Source organism: Nannospalax galili, unplaced genomic scaffold (genome assembly GCF_000622305.1).
Source record: "Nannospalax galili isolate Female #2095 unplaced genomic scaffold, S.galili_v1.0 scaffold259, whole genome shotgun sequence".
NCBI classification, from domain to species: Eukaryota; Metazoa; Chordata; class Mammalia; order Rodentia; family Spalacidae; genus Nannospalax; species Nannospalax galili.
In genome coordinates, this window is record NW_008344750.1 from 1,476,336 (window position 1) to 1,494,712 (window position 18,377).

Genomic DNA, 18,377 nt, shown 5'->3' on the forward strand with positions numbered 1-18,377 from the left:
ATAATCAGTTGCCACAGCCTTTAGCATGGACCTTAGCATGGACCTTAGTCCTGACCTGACCTCAAGGAACTCTCAGTCTAGAAAACACAGATAAGAAGAACTGCAAGGCAGTGCATCTCATGTGTGCTGGATAGCTTCAGTTGTCAACTTGACATACCTGTGTGGAAGGAGCCTCAACTGAGAAATTACCTCCATTGAATTGGCCTGTGGCCATGTCTGTAGGGCATTGTCTTGATTGTTGAGTGATGTGGGAAGGCTCAGCCTTTTGTGGGCAATGCCACCCCTGGGCAGGTGGTCCTGTATTGTATAAGAAAGCAGGCTGAGCACAGGCCCAGGGGAGCAGCCAGTAAGGAGCTATCCTCCATGGCCCATGCTTCAGCTCCTGCCTCCAGGTTCTTGTCCTGTATTCTTGCCCTGGGTTCCCTCCATGATGAACTGTAAACTGAAGGTGAAATAAAACCTTTCATTCCTAAGTTGGTTTGGACCAGTGATTTTATCACAGCAATAGAAAGAAACTAAAACAGAAGTTGGTAGCAGGATTGAGGGGTATTACCGTGAGACAGACCTGATCATGTTGTTTTGGGGAGGATTGTGGAAGTGTTTGGAACTTTAGGGTTGGAAAAGCCATTGAGTGCTCAGAGCTTAGTGAGCTGTTGTTGTGGAACTTGTTACAGTTCTGCTGAAAGAGGTGTAGACGATGGAGGGCTGACTTGTGAAGCTTCAAAGGGAAGCAAAGACTCTATCAGGGATGTCTGTGTGGAATTAAGAATGTTTGGAAGTGAAACCTTTTGTGCTTTACTGGGACAATTGATGCTGGTTAGCTGGGACTAAAAATCAGCTGTAAGAAGAGACGGCATCATCAAGGTGAAATCTTCTGGGAAGTATTTTCTCAGGATCAGCACACAGAAGCTGTGGTCCAGAAGGTGCCAAAGGCTCTATCTCAAGCTGGAAGCAGGACTTGGTAATGTGTAACTGGTTTTGAAGGCATGAAGGGGTCATAGAGAGGATCTGAGGCTTGGCATAGCGTGAGGCCATGAGAAGCCCTTGGTGAAGGTGCAGCCCCAGTTGCATTGGAGACCCTAGCATATTGAAGATGCCAGGACCATGGGACAACCACCAAGGTCAGTAGCAGGTGTAGAGTAGAGCTGGACTAAGCCTACAAGACAAGCTGTATGTGCTGTGGATGGCAGATCCAGAGAAGTGGAGCTGCTCAAGCCCTTTGGAGCCCAGAAGATCGTAAGTGAATTCCAGATGTCCAGCCTTGAACTACATTGCTGGACTTTTGATTTTGTTTTTTCTGCGTGTGTGTGTGTGTGTGTGTGTGTGTGTGTGTGTGTGTGTTTGGTTATAGAGACAGGGTTTCCCTGTAGCCCCAGCTGGCCTGGAACTTGCTACATAGATCACGCTGGCCTCAATCCTATAGAGATTCTCCCACCTCTGCCTCCTGACTGCTGGGATTAGAGGCATATGCTATCACACCCAGGTGGACTTTGATTTTGCTTAAGTGTGCCCAATTCTTCCCTTTTGAAATAAGACAGGATTTAACTTGTTTTAGATTTTACAGAAGCCCATAGTTAAGAGATTTTTTTTTTTTGTCTTTTTGAAGCAGGGTCTCCCTGTTAGCCCCAGCTGTCCTGGAACTCACTATGTAGACCAGGCTGGCCTTGAACTCACAGAGATCTGCCTGCCTCTGCCTCCCAAGTGCTGGGACTACAGGCGTGTGCCACTACGCCCAGCTAAGAGATTTTTTAAAAGAGACTTTGAACTTTCAAAGTGCTTGAATTTTTAAACACTGTGGAATTTTTAAAGTTGTACTGTTTTATGTTATAATATTAATATGAGACCTTGGGGATAAGAAATGGAAAGATTATGGTTTAATAGTTATGTGTTTGTGTGTCAAGTTAATGAGCAATCAATTGTGTTGGATAGCATCAGTTGTCAACTTGATACACCTGGATGGAGAGAACCTCAATTGAGGAATTACCTTCATTGGATTGGCCTATGGCCACATCTATGGGGCCTTTCCTTGATTATTGAATGGTGTTGGAGGGTCCAGCCTATTGTGAGCAGTACCACCACTGGGCAGGTGGTCCTGTTTTGTATAAGACAGCAGACTAAGCCAGGCATGGTGGTGCACGCCTTTAATCCCAGCACTCGGGAGGCAGAAGCAGGAGGATCTCTGTGAGCTCAAGGCCAGCCTGGTCTACATAGTGAGTTCCAGGACAGCTGGGGCTACAGGGAGACCCTGTCTCAAAAAGACCCCCCCCAAAAAAACCCCCAAAAAAGACTGAGCACAGCCCAGGTGAACAAGCCAGGAAGCAACTATCCTCCATGGTCTGTGCTTCAGCTCCTGCCTCTAGGTTCCTGTCCTGAACTCCTGCCCTGGTTTCCCTCAGTGATGAATTGTAAACTGCAGGTGGAATAAACCCTTTCCTCCCCCAATTGTGTTTGGTCATGGTGTTTATCACAGCAGTAGAAACTAACTAGGCATTTTGTGCTCATGCTGGACTTGAAGGAAGCAGGTGCAGCCTAGACAAGCAGAAGGACAGTGGTGAGTTCCTAGACCTGTACTCTCCAGAAGTGCTCTGTGTATCATTGGTACAAAGGACCACGTATCCATTCAGATGAATGTGGCAGAGGTTGACAAGGTAACTGGCACTCAGGAGGGAGAGGCAGACAAATTTCCATGAGTTCAAAGCTAGCCTGGTCTATGTAACAAATTCCAGGCCAGCCAGTTAATGTGAGAGCCTGTCTTTAAAAAACAAAAATTTTTGAATTGAAATAAAGATTTTGAGCTGAATGCAGTGACTTATGCCCTTAGGAGGTGGAGGTATTAGGATCAGGGATTCAAATTCATTCTCAGCTACATAGTGATTTCAAAGTCAGCCTGAACTACATGAGACCCTGTCATTAATAAATTGGTTCATTAATAAAATGCAGCTCCTGTTGTGACAGGTCAGGTGTGGAGCCTGAGATTCTGCATTTCTACGTTTCCAGATAGAGATATGTTTGCAGTTTCAGGAGATGAATTGTAATTTCCCAGGCAATTAAAGCAAGATTACTCTAGCAGAGGACCAACTTATGCAAAAATACAGAAACATGAAATCATCTCATTTGTCTGAAACACTAAGTTGAAAGAGTAAGAGGAAATTGGAAAGATGTTCCCTGAGGAGTGCTAGTGATGAGGAGATGGAGAATGTACGGTAAATCCATAGACTGCCTAACTGACTAGATGTGGGTGGCTGGACAGAAGGGCATGGGGAGGCATGCCCCCTTAGCAAACGAATAAATGAAGAATTTAGTTCTGGGGCTAGAGAGATGGCTCAGCAGTTAAGAGCTCATGCTGCTCTTACAGAGAGTCCAAGTTCACTTCCCAGCACACACACTGGGCAGCTCACAACCACCTATAACTCTAGCTCCAGGGCATCCAATGCACTCTTCTGGCTTTTTCAGGCACTACACCCACATACACAAACATTATGAAACTGCAAATCTGAGCTGCTATGGTGGCACACACCTGTAATCCCAGCACATTTGAGGTGGCAGCAGGAGGATTTTGAGTTTGAGGCCAGTCTGAGCTATACAGTGAGACTCTGTCTCAAAACATCAAAATGGGGGAGGTGGGAGCTACAAGTCTGTGAAAGATGTTTCTTCTATTCCAGCTGAGACCACCAGGACATAAAACCAGGATCCAAGGCCCCTCCAAACATATCACACCAGAACTTGTAGGCAAATGTTCATAGATTTATCTATCACTGCCAAAGCCCAGAAGCAACCAAGATGAGTCTGGATAGATGAATGGATAAACAAAGAGGGCCGAGCCATACATTGGAATATTATTCAACAGTAAAAAAAAAATAGCCATTGAACTATAAGAAGAAATGGGAGAAGATTAGGGGCTTATTGCTAAGAGAAGCCAGGATGAAAAGATTACATATACTGTATACTTCCATCTAACATAAAAATACAGGGACAATAGAGTGACTAATGGATGCCAGGGGTTCTGGGGGGAGGGATAAGAGATTTTTAGAACAGAAAAATTATTCTGTATTACATTTGTCCAAACTCATAAGACTATATGAAGAGTCGACCTTAACTGTATATAAAACTCTTAAGAATCATCTAGGAGGTTGGAGGATCCTAGGAAGGAACTCAGGCTATGACAAGAGAACTTATATGAATATGTGTGACCACTCACTGAAGGGGATTTGGGGAGGGGGAGGTGGATGTAGAGGCTAGAGGACATAAGCAGCATGCTCTAGCTGAGCGGGTTGTTTCCTGTATGGGCACAGGTTAACCGTTCTGATACTGCTACACGTGCATGATGGAATGGAAGAATTAAGTAAGTGGATTCCATGTGTGCCTTCTCACTGTTGGAGTAGAAGTTTACAGTTACCAAGGTGACAAGGTTAGAATGACCCATGTGGTAACAGGCTAGAGTTAGAAGAATCAGTATGAAATCAGCTTATTATAGATATGGATGGCACACCGAAATATTAATAAATATTGGTTTGTGTGGGGGTTAGTAAAATGCATATATTTTTATTTCTCAGTTGAGAGGTTCTAAAAGAAACAATATCTCAGTAATCATGACAATTCCTAGTGCCCAAATTTTGGCTTCTAATGCCAAAAAAAAAAAAAAAAAAGAAAGAAAAGAAAAGAATCATAGCTGTCTAGAGAAATGGCTGATTCTAGAACTGAGGCAGGAAATATATAAGATGAACCTGGAGTATCTTATGATGCAAGAAAGTATATTTTAAAAATTAATGGGCCAGTCATGGTGGCATAAACCTATAATCCCAGCACTTGAGAGGTTGAAGCAGAAAGACTCCAGGATTACATAGTGAGTTTGAGGATCTATACAGCAAGACTATCTCAAAAAAGAAAAAGAAAAGAATTTTTAAACTTAAGGAAAATATGTTACAATACCTAGAAGAAAAAGTTTCCAATAGTTAGAGGAGAAACAATTTGAGAAAAAAATTAAGTAGGGGGCCAAGCCCTGGTGGCACACACCTTTAACCCCAGCACTTGAGAGACAGAGGCAGGTAGATCTCTTTGAGTTCCAGGCCAGCCAGAGCTACAGAATGAGACTCTGTCTCAAAAAATTGTTTTAGGGGCTGGAGAGATGACTCAGTAATTAAGAGCACTGGCTGCTCTTGCAGAAGACTTAGTTTCCTGCACTCACATGGTGGCTAGCAACCATCTGTAATTCCAGCTCCAGGGGATCCAGCACCCTCTTCTGATCTCCGCAGGCATTGTACAACACAGGTGCATTTTACACATGTGCAGACAATACACTCATACACATAAAATGAAAATAAATAGTTTTAAATTTTTGTTTTAATTAATTAAATAAAATGGGATCTGAGGTTATAGCTCAGCATTAGGGCACCTACCTAGCATGCAACCCTATGTCTAATTCCCAGCACCACAGAAAAGTAAAGAAGTACTGAATTATAGCCCTCTCTCAAAAAGATAAACATATGTGGTCGCCGGCTGTGGCTGCTCTCCTCCGGCTATGGCCACTCTCCTGTTCCCTTAGTTCCTCCAATCAGTCGTCTGGTCTGGACCCCAGGGCTAGTGAGGAGTCTGCGCCAGCTTTGCCACATTCAGACGCAGAAGACCAGGTTCAGTGACACAGATCTGCTTTATTGCAGAAAGGCACAAGCTTGTATAGGGATAATGGTCCAATCGCAGCACAAGTAGGATACCTTCTTAGCATAACAGATTTAGCATGCTATCACAGTACAGCAAGTAGGATACCTTGACTCCAAGGGTGGTGATTAGGGAGTGGCGAACTCTAGTCATCAGTCTCATGATCTGCCAATGGGAGCAAAATGTCACAAGGCGTTCCTTGTGGCTCCAGTGGTCGGGCTGTTGCCTCAGGCCTGCTGTATGGCTGTCAATAAGACTTTCACCCTAGGCTCAAGCCTGTCTCCCACATACATATGTGCCTCATGGTGATACCTGGGGATCTTGCTTCTCAGTACAGCACCTACCTAGCATATGCAAAGCCCTGAGTTCTAACTGCAACACTGAAAAAAGAAAAATGATGGTAATATGTATACTTGATACAACATGGTAAAATTGGCAATTTTATGGCCTCCCTCCCAATAACCCAATCTGACAGCAAAAAGTGGAGAATTCTATGTTTCCTTGATTGTTTCTTGAGTTCTTTTTTTAAATTTATTTTTTATTATTTTTAAAATTTTATGTGTATGAGTGTTATGCCTGCATGTAGGTAAGTGCACCCGTGTCATGAAATGCCCGCAGAGGACAGAAGAGGCTGTCAGATCCCCTGGAACTGGAGTTACAGACAGTTGTTAGCTGCCATGTGGGTGCTGGGAATCGAACCCTGGTCTTCTACAAGGTCAGTGTTCTTAACTGCTGAGCCATCTCTCCAGCCCCTGAGTTCTTTATATATTCTGGATGTTAAATATCTTTCAGATGTGTCACCAGTGAAGATCTTTTTCCCCACTCTGTGGGTTTTCTCTTCATTTTCTTGATTGTTTCTTTTGCCGTACAGAAGTTTTTTAGTTTAATGAGGTCCCACTTGTTGATTGTTGACCTTAATTCCTGAGCAACTGCTATCCTAGTTTTAAAAAATATTTTACTTATTATTTTTATTTTATGTGTATGAGTGTATTGCCTGCATATAGGTAGGTGCACCCATGTCATGCATTGCTTGCAGAGGTCAGAATAGGGTATCCCAAACTAGCAGTCAAACTTGGAAGTGTTGTTCACATAGTGCTGGCTTTAGAGGAATGAAAGATGCAAGAGTGAAGGAATCATTGGTTCTTCCTCTGTAATTTCAGAGAGCTGCAAAGGCAAGGCAGTATGCATCAGGGGTATCCCTGCATAAAGAAGGCCCTGCCAGGCCATTTCATGAAGCTGCAAAGGTGAAGCCTGGTTGTCAGTGGAGACCCCAAGATTTTGGAGATGCTAGAGGGAGAAGTGTATATTGCATGCAGGAAAGCTAAAGGGGCTGAGCCATCTGAGCCCTTTGTAAGTAAAGTCCCAGAAGCCAGACATGGAGCTGCTGGATTTAGTATTTGCTCTGCTTGTTTTCAGTCTTGTTTTGGTCCAGTATTTCCTCACTAGGCCCCCATTCTCCCCCTTATGGAATGGGAATGTATATCTGGTTCCATTATATATTGGAAGTATGTAATTTGTCTTTTAATTTTATAGGGGCTTACAGTTAAGAGATTGCCTAGAGTCAGAAGAGACTGTGGACTCTGGACTTTTGAATAGTATCAAGACTGGTAAAGACTATGGGGACTTTTGAAGGTGGATGTGCTGGATAGTGGTCAAATGACACACCTGGGTAATATGGAATCTCAGCTTGGGAATTGCCTCCATTGGACTGGCCTGTGGCCAGGTCTGTGGGGTATTTTCTTAACTGTTTGGCATCCTAAATTGTTGGCAACCTAAGTGCCAACCTAAGTGATGTGAGAGAGCCTAGCCCACTGTGGGTGGTGCCACCCCTGGGCAGGTTGCTCTATATTGTATAAGACGGCAGGCTGAGTATGGGCCAGGGGAGCAAGTCAGTAAGCAGTATCCATAGCCTGTGCTCCAGCTCCTGCCTCCAGATTCCTGCCCTGAGTTCCTACTTGGGCTCCATGATAAACTGTGATCCAGGAGATGTAAGCCAAACAAACCCTTTCCTCCCCAAATTGGTATTGGTCAGTGTTTTGTCACAGCAATGGAGAAACAAACTAGAACAGTGGACTAAATGCATTTTGCATTTTATATGTTCATAAGCTTATGGGGGCCAGGGAGTGGAATGTGGTGGTTTGAATGAGTATTTCCCTCATTCAAATTTGGTCCCCAGTTTGTGGTGCTGTTTAGAGAGGGTCAAGGAACCTTTAGGAGGTGTGGCCATGCTGGAGGAAACACATCACTGGGGGCAGGCTTTGAGAGTTCTTAAGCCTTGCAGGATTTCTTGTCTCTTTGTTTCATGTGTCTGCTTGAAAATGTGATCACTTGGCTTTCTGCTCTGGCCACCTCTGCCATCATACCCCTCCTACCATTATGGACTCTATCCTTCTGAACTGAAGCTCAAATAAACTCTTCCATCTGTAAGTTTCCTTGGTCATGTTGTCTTATCACAATAACAGAAAAGTAACTAATGCACACATCTAATTTCATCACTATGATTTTAAATTTGTTTTGAAAACATTTATTTCACTAGAATTTGATAGAAAATGGATATAGCACTGTGGTAGAGCACTTGCTTAACATGCTTGAAACCCTGTGTTCAATCCCCATATTGGGACATGAAAAGAAGAAAGTAAGCCAGACATGGTGATGCATGTAGTCCTAGCATTTGAGGCAGAGGCAGGAAGACCAAGAGTTCAAGGCCATCTTTGATTACATTTGAGTTTGAGGCCAGTCTGGACTTCATGAGACACTGTCTCAAAAAAACAACAACAACAACAACAAAAAAAACACGGGGCTAGAGAGATTGCTCAAAGGTTAAGAACATTATTGCTCTTATAGAGGACAGGAATTCAGTTCCAAGCACTCATGTGAGGTGGCTCACAAGTGCTTGTAATTCCGGCTCCAGGGGATCTGATGCCATCTTCTGGCCTTCATGTGTACCTGCATACATACATGTACCCACATACAGACACACACATACACAATTAAAAACAAATAGAAACACTAAAAAGTAAATAAATAGAAAATAAGAAGAGCTATATCTTGATGCTTATGGCCACAGATACTTTTAAAAGAAAAAGTTGTTTGTAGTTCACTCTCTCTCACTTGGAGTTGAAACTAAAGAAAAGAAATGCAGGGCTGGAGAGATGCCTCAGGGGTTAAGAGCACTGACTGCTCTTGCAGAGGACCAGGTTCTATTCCCAGCACCCACATGGCAGCTAACAATCATCCGTAACTCCAGTTCCAGGGGATCTGATGCCCTCTTCTGACCTCTGCAGACACTGCATGACAGGGATGCACTTACATACATGCAGGTAATACATTCATAAAATAAAAAAAAAAAAATTTTTTTTTTGTCTTTTTTGAGACAGGGTCTCCTTGTAGCCCTAGCTATCCTGGAACTCATTATGTTGACCAGGCTGGCCTGGAACTCACAAAGATCCATCTGCCTCTGCCTCCCGAGTTCTGGGATTAAAGGTGTGCACCACCACACCTGGCCCCAAAATAATATTTTTAAAAAGAAGAGAAATGGTAGCTAGGTCTGGTGGCACCTACTTGTAATCCCAGCACTCAGGCGGCGGAGGCAATAGGATAAGGAGTTCAAGGTCAGCATTGGTGCATATTGAGTTTGACACCAGTCTGGGATACATGAAATCTTGTTTCAAAAACATCCTGGGCATGGTGGCACACGCCTTTGATCCCAGCACTCCAGAGGCAGAGGCAGGCAGATCTCTGTGAGTTCAAGGCCAGCCTGATCTACATAGTGAGTTCCAGGACAGCTGGGGCTACAGGGAGACCCTGTCTCAAAAAGACCAAACAAAACAAAACAAAACAAACAAACAAACAAAAACCAAAAAAAACTACAACAAAGTACCCAAAAACTAAATAGAAAAAAAAGAACTAAAATAAAAGCAGTCACTTACATCCTGACCCTGCCACTCCCATGTGCATTATGTCAGTAAACTGTCTTGTGCTATTTCAGCACACAGAAAGAGAGGCTCTGGAAGAGAGGTTGCCTCCCTCTCCAATTTCAGACCCAAGTATGTTTATCTCAATGTCTGGGGATGGCCTGGCCCCCTCACTCTGTGACAGGGAAACAAGTACAGTAAAAGAGCACAAGAGTGAAAACGTTATGTCCTTGAAAACAGCTAAAAGGTAAACCACTTCTAACAGAGACTATTATTGTTTATCCTATAATAAGTGGGAGAGAGAAATAAAAATTCAGCTCTGGGAAACTCATCTATGGAAAGAAAACTCAATTGGCTGCCTCAGCTTCCCCAGGTGGTTTCTGTTGGATGCTACTAAGCTCCTTACTTGATGATGTTACCTTTTTGCTGTTTTGGAAGCTTTACATGAGGGGACACCCTCCTCCACTCTGGACTCTATGAGGAACTCTAGCTGGTGGCTGCCTCAATGGGGCTTCCCAGTTTATTTCTGTTGGATGTTTGGAAGCCTCAATTTGATAATGTTTTTCTATGTATCTATATCATTTGCTATTTAATCTTTTTACTGTGGCTTGCTATATACTTAATAAACATTCACTCAAAACTGAAAGTATGACTATTATAGATCATTCTCAGGACTGTACAGAAAAGCCCTAATTCTTCAAAGTTTTATAAGAAATTCTGAACTAGTAAGAACATTATGTTTTAGGTTTACCTTCAAATTTCCACATAATAAAACTTTATCATCTGCCAAATGAAAATCAGAAGACACCTATGCCTATGATGGCTAAGTAGAAGACACACACACATATACATACACACACATACACAAAGACACACACATACTCACACTTTATTAATTTTTATTTATTTATTTATTTATTTATTTATTTATTTATTTATTTATTTTTGTTTTGTTTTGTTTTTTCTTTTTGTCTTTTTGCGACAGGGTATTCCTGTAGCCCCAGCTGGCCTGGAACTCACTATGTAGACCAGGCTGGCCTTGAGCTTACAGAGATTTGCCTGCCCTGCCTCCCGAGTTCTGGGACTAAAGGCATATGCCACCATACCTAGCCACACACACCTTTATTAGAAAGAAAACAGTTTAGGGGGTTGATGTTATAGCTCAGAGGCAGAGGGCTTGCCTAACATGTATGAGGCCCTAATTTCAGTCTCCATATCACAAAATGAAGCAAAATAAAGCAAAACAAAATGAAACAAAAACCTCAAAGTTTAACACCTGATTCTATTTCTCCAGGAGAAAGTAATACAACAAAGGTTGTTCTCCAAGAAAAATATTCAATAAAACTGACAAATTGCTTATAGGAGAGAAAAAGACTCTAAGAAAACAAGTCTGTTACTTTTTATACATTTAATGAACCTAATTGCAAATTCAGAATGTTAATGCTTAATGTTAATGTTGATGGTTCCTTCTTTAACTTTTTGGTCCAATAGGGACTGAGCATAGTTTCATATTTGTTCAAAACCTTGCAAAACTTTGAACATGTGTACTTAACCACCCCTGCTGAATAACCCAAGGCCTGGCAGAGTCTTTTAGAACCTGTCTTGGACTGGCTAGAAGTCAGGTTCCTGGTGTCAGTGGCATAGAAATTGAAGACGCCTTCACAGTCTGCTTTGTGAGTCAGCTGGAAATCATAATTCAGAACCATGCCTTATTTGGTATACTTCATTCCCTCCCCCACCCTTTACTTATTGACTTAAATTTTTGTTCAGACCTGTGAAACTTGCGTTTGAGTGACATGGCTCTCCCTTGCCAAAAGAAATAAATTCAGCTTTGTTTAGATTGCTACCTGGTCATAGTTTCTTACTATTGCTTGACCCTGACGTTCTATCTAACTCCCTCTAGAGTTTCCATCTGCACTATTTTCTGGTAGAAAGTTTCATCTTTATATATTTTTTAAGAACGTCTAGATTTTAACTTACTCAATTTGTATATTTACTTCTTTCTTGAAGTTTTTCTCCCAGAGTCTCTAATTTCCAATTGTAGTTTTGATAGTTTTTTATTTTCAGTTTTTGAAATCAATACTGAAAGAAGCCCTGTAGTTCCCTGTAGGGTCTCCTTGTAGTGCTGCTTGGCCTGGAACTCACTGTGTAGGCCAGGTGGAGTTTGAACAGACATCTACCTGCCTCTGCCTCCCAAGTGCTGGGATCAAAGGCATGTACCATCATGCCTGGCTCATTTTGGTAGATTTTATTTTAGGTCTTCTGTATCACTATCAGTATTTTTTTCTTAAGTAAGGGTCTTATCTTGCCCAGGTTAGCCTTGAAACCCCAATCCTTTTGCTTTTACCCTTCCAGATGGGCAGGAGTATAGGCACATGTCCCTCTGCTATTTCTCCTCTCCCTCCCGCTTTAGCTCTACTGTTGTTTCCATAGTCTGTCTGTCTTTGTTTTTGTTTTTTGAGACAGGGTCTACTATGCAGCCCAGGCTGGCCTTTAACTCACAGAGATTGCCTGCCTCTGCCTCCCAAATGCTAGGATAAAAGGCATGCCCCATCACACCCAGTTGTCCAAGTCTTTTTTCCTGTCTGGTTCCTGATTTTAATAATACTTCCAGGGGTTTTTTTTTTTTTTTTTCACTTAGAATGATGTTAGCTGTAGGTTTGTTGTATATAGCTTTAATTATGTTGAGGTATGTTCCCTCCACTCCAGTTCCCTTTAGGACTTTTATCATGAATGCATGCTGAATTTTATTGAAGTTCTTTTCTGCATCTATTGAGATGACCATGTGTTTTTTGTCTTTGAGTTCATTTGTATGCTTTATGATGTTTATTGACTTACATATATTGAACCATCCCTAGATCTCTGGAATAAAGCCTACTTGATCATGGTGGATGATCTTTTTGACGTGTGTCTGTATGCAGTTTGCAAGTATTTTGTTGAGAATTTTTGCATCTATGTTCATTAAGAATATGGGTCTATAGGTTTCTTTTTTGGTTGTGTCTTTACCTGGTTTTGGTATTAGAGTGATGCTGGCTTCATAGAAGGAATTTTGGAAGTTTTCCCTCCATTTCTATCTTGAATAAATTAAGTAGTATTGGATGTAGATCTTCTTTAAGTGTCTGATAGAATTCTCTGAAAATCCGTGTGGGCCTGGGCTTTTTTTTAGTTGAGAGGATTTGTATTACTGTTTCAATTTCCTTATATGTTATGGGTCTGTTTAAACTGTTGATTTCTTCTTGGTTTAATTTTGGTGGTTTCCGTGATTTTAGAATTTCATGCATTTCTTTGAGATTTTTAAATTTTGCAGCACATAGGTTTTTAAAATATTCCCTTATAATGGTCTAGATCTTTTGGGTGTCTGTTGTGATGTTCCCCTGGACTTGAACTCACAGAGATCCACCTGCCTCTGCCTCCCAAGTGCTGGGACTACAGGCATGCGCCACCATGCCCAGCTGAGTATACATTTTTAAAGTATTCCCTTATAATGCTCTGGATCTTTTTCGTATCTGTTGTGATGTTTCCCCTTTCATCTATAATTTTATTGATTTGGGTTTGCTCATTCTTCTTTTGGTTAATTGGTTCCTGATGAGAATATTTACATTTTTTGTTTTGTTTTGTTTCCACAGGCTAAGGGTCTATCTTGTTTTCCAAGAACAGCTCTTAAGATTCATTGATCCTTTGTATTGTTTTCTTGGTTTCTGTTTCATTAATTTCTGCTCTGATTTTTGTCATTTCTTCTTGTCTGCTGAGCTGGATTTAATTTGTTCTTCTCTTTCCAGAGTCTTGAGCTGCAATGTTAAGTCATTTATTTGTGTTCTTTCTGATTTTTTAAAAGTAGGCACTTAGAGCTAGAAACTTCCTTCTTAGGACTGCTTTTAAAGTGTCCCAGAGGTTTTGTTGTGTTGTATTGCCTTTTTCATTTAGTTCCAGGAATACTTTTATTTCTTCTTAATTTCTTTTTTGACCTATTCTCATTCATAGTGTGTTGTTTAATCTCCATGAGCTTGTATAGTTACTAGGGCTTCTTTCAGTATTGATTTTAAGCTTTAAATTGCATTGGGGTTTGATAGAATGCATGGAATTATTTCAATTTCTTGGTATTTTTTTGAGGTTTGTTTTGTGCCCCAGTATGTGGTCAATTTTAGAGAAAGTTCCATGGGGTACAGAATAGAAAGTATATTCTTTGGTGCTTGGGTGGAATATTTGGTAGATGTCTGTTAGGTACTTTTGATGTATAGTATTGTTTAATTCAGATGTCTCTCTGTTTATTCTCTGTCCCGTTGACCTGTCTAATGGAGACAATGGGGTATTGAAGTCCCCTACTATTAATGAGCTGGGGTAAACCTCGGTCTTAAAGTCCTGTAGTACTGTTTTTATGAAGTTGGGTGCACCAGAGTTTGGTGCATATATGTTCATGATTGTAATATCTTCTTGATCAATTGTTCCTTTGATCAGAATGAAGTGGCCCTCTTTATCTCTTCTGATTAGTTTTAGTTTGAAGTCTATTTTGTCAGATATTAGAATTGCAACCCCTACTTGTTTCTTAGTACCATTTGCTTGGAATATTCTTTTCCATCCTTAAGGTAGTGCCTGTTCTTGAAGGAGAGAGATGGGCTCCTTGAAGACAACAAAAGGATGGATTTTGTTCTTAATCCATTCAACTAGCCTGTGTCTTTTGACTGGGGAGTTCAGTCCATTGATATTTAAAATTATTATTGGAAGATGTGCATTAATTTCCATTTGCATTATTGGTCTAATATTGTGTTTCAACAGTTATATCTTCATTTGGTTTCTTTCTGTTGCCTCTTGGGTATAGTTGTTCCTTTCTTCCATTTTTTCTATTGCTTCAAGTATTCTCTGAGGGCTGGTTTTGTAGACATGTATTCTTTCAGCTTATTCATATAGTGGAAGATTTTTCTTTTCCTTTCAACTATAATAGACATTTTTGCTGAGTAAAATATTCTGGGTTGGCATCTATGGTCATTTAGAACTGGGAATACTTTGGTCCAGGATCTTCTGGCTTTCATAGTTCGTATTGATAAGTCAGTTGGAATTCCGATGGGTTTTCCTTATAGGTGACTTGTTTTTCTTTTGCAGCTTTCAGTATTCTCTCTGTTTTGTACATTTAGTGTTTTTACTATGATATGCCATGGGGAATTTCTTTTCTGGTCTTGTCTATTTGGTGTTATGTGTGCTTCTTGTATTTGTATGGGGGTGTCTTTCCTTAATTTGGGGAAATGTTCTTCTATGATCCTGTTTAAGATCTGATCAATACTACTAACCTGAAATTCTTCTCCTTCCTCTATGCCTATGATGTGTAAGTTTGGTCTTTTTATGGTGTCCCACATTTCTTGCATATTCAATTCCTGCGTTTTTAAAAAACTTTCATAATCTTTGTCTGAACAGTCCAATTCTTCAACTTTATCATTTAGTCTTGATATTCTGTTTTCCATTTCATTCATTCTATTGGTGAGGCTTTTCCCTGTTGTTTCAAATTGGCCTATTGAGTTTTTCACTTGCTTCTTCATTTCAGCCTGAGTTTTCTTTCTATAATATTTCTCTTTTGTGAATTCAGTCAGAAGTTTATCCTTATCTTCTTTTAGTTCTTTGATTTGTGTGTTCTTTAAATTTGTTGAATTCTTTGATCATGTTTATGATAGTTCTTTTAAATTCTGTGTCCTGAGTTATCTCTAGGGGGTTCTCATTGTAGAACTCTTCTAAAGGACTGGTGGTGTTTGGTGGGAACATATTATTTTGCCTTTCCAAATTATTATTTTTCCATTGTGATTTTGGCATGTGAATTTCCTTTGTTTTTTGTGATTTGGTATGAAACTCAAGTCTTCATTTCTTGAGTTGAAGTTTCCTTCTGTTTGTATTATTGGTGTGTCTTGGTTGTTTTTTTATTGTGTATATAAAGCTTGTTGATCTAGGCTTTAGGTTCTCTCTTTTGATTTTATATCGAGGGCCTAGATGGCTTCACTCCAGTTACTCAGGAGCTCCCCCAGAGGCCCAAGTCAGGCCTCATTCAGGTACTCTCAGGCTTCCTTCCTAAGGTCTGGGCCCCTGATAGTGAGCAGTCAGGACATAATTTGGGAGGCCTGATTTAGGCGCTCTCAGGCAGTCAGTAAAGGTCTCAGTCCCTACTAAAGGACAGAGAAGCCTAACCCTGGGGTGGTGGGAAGAATTGCAGGTGGTCCCAATGTGATAGGGGGATATGTACTGCACAATTTGGGAAGCTCACCACAATGCAGAGGCCAGATCCAGGCACTTTCAGACAGTATGCAAAGGTCTGGCACTCTGCTTATCTTTTGCTATAGGTTCCTTAACTAGTACAATTAATTGATCTTTCATAGATTTAATGAAAATTTATTGAATGAAAGACCCCTGCTTCCTTTCTTCCTTTGCTTTCCTGATTATCTATGCATTCACATGTAAATGAAGGCCAAACCCTAAAAGTTCTGGAATGGTGCTATAGGATTCAATAAACTTCTACTCCTCTGGAGGCCAGGGGAAAATGGGGCCTCATGGATGGAGGACTGTCTAGGTCTCAGGCAAAGGGTACTACTGGCTTCCCCTGATCGCAAGACCATTGAAATTCCTTCCTTGTTTAGAGGTAAGGCTGTGGCTTTACAAGAACCAAACTCTGTTAATAACTGCAAGGTCAACAGCTTCAGGGCACTGTGTGAGCTTTGGGAATACAGCAGTTAAAGTACAATGTTATGAGGAATTTGGAGGGGGAGAAACCTCTGGGTGCCAACAGGTTATCTAGCCTTGGGCATTGTCTTCCCTTCTCTGGCTCAGGTTCCTTCTTTTGACTCTCCTTAGCCAAACCCTAAAGTAGGAAAAATCTGAGGTCATCAAAAGTTGGGTCTGGCAAAACCCCAAAATGTCAGGACCAAATGCACCCCCAACCACTTTAAATTCTTTAGAAAATGTGGGCTGACAGTATGGAAAGAGCAAGTTACAAAACAGCCTGTACAGCGTGTTCCCTGTTTGTAACTTTATCCAGCCTCTTTGCATAGAACCAAGTTGGGGAAGGCTGTTTGCCAATATGTTATCTGTGGTTATCTGAGGGGGCAGGAAGAAATTATTCCCAGTAATTTTTATTTTCTTTCTGGTGTGTTTCCAAGTTTTCTACAATAACATCTATTACTTCTCATAATCAAAAAAAATGAAGAAATCTTTTTTTAAAAAACAGGCAGTTTGGCACATGTTCCTTGTCATACTTAGTAAATATGTAAGTTACTTCTAGGTAGAAGTTAAAAAAGAACTTATCCATGCAGCACTGTAATGGAGATTGTGGGGTTATATATTTTCCATTATTGTATAACAAATTTTTGAAAATTTATTATCTCAAAGCAACACACATTTATTTTCTCAAAGGCTTAGCCAAATCCTCTGCTTAGAACCTCACAAGTTACCTCAAGGTGTTGGCCAGTCTGTACTCCTGTCTGGAGTAGATGGTACCATGTTTTCAACATGTCCCCCAAAAGTTCATGCATTGGAAAATTAATCCACAGTCACAGGGTAATAGTATTTGGATGTGGGGCCTTTAGAAGGTAATTAGAATTAGATGAGGTCATGAAGGTGGGGCCCTTATGACAGTAGTAGTGGTTTATGTGAGAGAAACTTGAGATAGTACACTATGCATGTGATGCCTCTGCTGTATTATGATGCAAAAAGCTGTCAAGTAGGTGCTGACACCCTGCTCTTGAAGTTTACATAGTCACCAGTATTTTGTTATAGCATCAAGAAACAGGGACTGGAGAGATGGCTCAGCAGTTAGGAGCACTGGCTGCTCTTATAGAGAACCTAGTTCTGTTCACAGAACCCACATGGTGGCTACAACCATCCATAACTCCAGTTCCAGGAGATCTAACACCCTCTTGACCTCTTTGGGCATTGCATGACATGATGCACTTACATACATGCAGGCAATACACTCATACACATAAAATAAAAATAAAAAATTAAAAAATAGATGAACACAAATGAGGAAGATTTCATTTTCAAGCTCAGTCTTTTGTTGAGGAGAATTTAGCTCCCCGAGGCTATAGGAGAAAGCCCCTTTCTTGCTGTCCTTTGGTTGGAAGCTACCTTAAGCTCCTTGAAGCTACCCAATTTCTTTTCCACATAGGCTTTTTCAACATGATAACTTTCTTAGAAAAAACAAAACAAAACAAAAAACAGCAAGGAGAGCATCTAGAACAAGCATGCTAGCAAGATGTGCTATATAGTAGAATGTGATTATAATACAGTATCATATATATACTATACTATATATTGATTATATAGTATCACAATGTCTTATTTGACATACTCATATGGAGACATCTGATCACTTTTTTCAGACACTATTGGTTGAAACAATTTATAAATACCACTTCAAAGGGACAAAGATTATAAACTGAATGTTTCCCAACACTCATGTTGAAGTTCTAATCCATACTGACTGTATTTGAAGATGGGGCCTGAGGAAATAGGTGGGATCCTGATCCAATAGTATTAGTGTCTTTGTAAGAAGAAGTGTTAGGGCTGGAGAAATGGTTCAGCAGTTAAGAGCATTGGCCGCTCTTGCAGAGGATCTGGGTTCGATATGGTGGCTAACAACCGTCATAACTCCAGTTCCAGGATAATCTGATACCCTCTTCTGACCTCTGAAGGCATTCCATGACATGGGTGCACTTACATACATGCAGGCCATACAATCATACACATAAAATAAAAATAATAATAATAAAGAAGAGATGTCAGAGAACTCTTTTTCTTCATTATCTTGTGCCACTGAAAGGCCACATGAGAACATTC